At 37.5% G+C, this 1,581-nt stretch overlaps 1 pseudogene; it reads left to right on the top strand.

Annotated features, from left to right (window-relative positions):
- The first annotated feature begins 277 nt into the window (after nt 1-277).
- LOC117032551 (60S ribosomal protein L23a-like) lies at nt 278-768 on the top strand (annotated as a pseudogene).
- Nucleotides 769-1,581: the final 813 nt, after the last annotated feature.

Raw genomic sequence — 1,581 nt, forward strand, 5'->3', positions numbered from 1 at the left:
GCAGCGAGTAATTCACCCTACACTAAAGCCAGCTCTGGTCATTCCTAATCAATCTTCAAAGCAAGACCAAAAAGGATCAAACAATTTCCATGCATTAAATGCATCCTCAAGCAAAGCTCAAGAACATTTATAGAAATACAAAACTATCCCGGACGCGACAAGGTGAAATTCACAATTTCACTAAGCGTGCAAAAAATAGCAGAAAAAAATTATGCATGAGGAGGAGAAAAATCAATTGATTCAGTTCAAGAACTAATATATATATATATATTTTTTAATGAAGATGGTGCCGAAAGCGAAGAAGGAAGGCCCTGCCCCTCCCAAAGCCGAAGACAAAGCAAAGGCTTTGAAGGCAAAGAAAGCAGTCCTGAAAGGCGTCCTCAGCCACAAAAAAGAAAAATAGAAAATCCAGACGTCACCCACCTTCCGAAGGCCCACGACACTGTGGCTCCGAAGGCAGCCTAAATATCCTTGGAAGAGTGACCCCTGGAGAAACAAACTTGACCACTATTCCATCATCAAATTCCCCCTAACTACCGAGTCAGCCATGAAGAAGATAGAAGACAACAATACACTTGTGTTCATTGTGGATGTCAAGGCCACCAAGCACCAGATCAAACAGGCTGTGAAGAAGCTCTATGACATAGATGGTGCAAGGTCCGCACCCAGGTCAGGCCTGATGGAGAGAAGAAGGCATATCTGGCTCCTGACTACGATTCTTTGGATGTTGCCAATAAAGTTGGGATCACCTACATGGAGACCAGCTAGCTAATTCTAGATACAAAAGTTTTTCACTGTAAAAAAAAAAAGGACTAATATATATGTTAGAATTAGAAGGACTTTAAAAAGAGTTATTATACTTCATATGCTCAAAAAGTAAAATACAGACATAGAAGATAATTTTTAAAAAAGACCCAAAGTGAACTTCTAGAGATGAAAGTGACAGTGTCATCATAACAGCTTTATTTGTAATAGCCAAAAAATGGAAACAATCCACATGCCCATTAACAGGTAAATAGATAAACCTTGCAGTATCCATATAATAGAATACTATTTAGCAATTAAAGTGGTGCACTACTTAGTCCTGCAACTACATGAATGAATCTCAAAACAATTATGCCAAGTTCAGGAAACCAGATTATAAAAGTACACATAAACCCCAAATTCATCTACAGTCATAGACAGCAGATTAGTGGTTGACTCAGAATAGGAGTAGGTCAAAATTACAAAGGGTCATGAGGAAATTTTTGGTGGGTGAGTGATGGATTTTTTTCATTATCTTGATTATGATGATTGTTTCATGGATGTGTACCTTTGTCAAAACATACAATTGTACACTTTAAATATGTGATATATAGTTTATGACCTGTCAATTGTACCTCAATTAAGGAGGTTTTTTTTTTTTTTAAGGCTGTAACTATTCACAGGAGTGTTTAAGAGTCCCAAAACTTACTCTTTCTGGAAGTTGTTACACACTAACCTGTACTTACACTTAATTTATACCGTTTATAAAGTGATTGTGCAGTTCCCACATTAGTGACTTACACTGATGTGCAGGTTTTCTACCCACATACCCTAAGT

Source organism: Rhinolophus ferrumequinum, chromosome 2, assembly GCF_004115265.2.
Source record: "Rhinolophus ferrumequinum isolate MPI-CBG mRhiFer1 chromosome 2, mRhiFer1_v1.p, whole genome shotgun sequence".
Lineage (NCBI taxonomy): Eukaryota > Metazoa > Chordata > Mammalia > Chiroptera > Rhinolophidae > Rhinolophus > Rhinolophus ferrumequinum.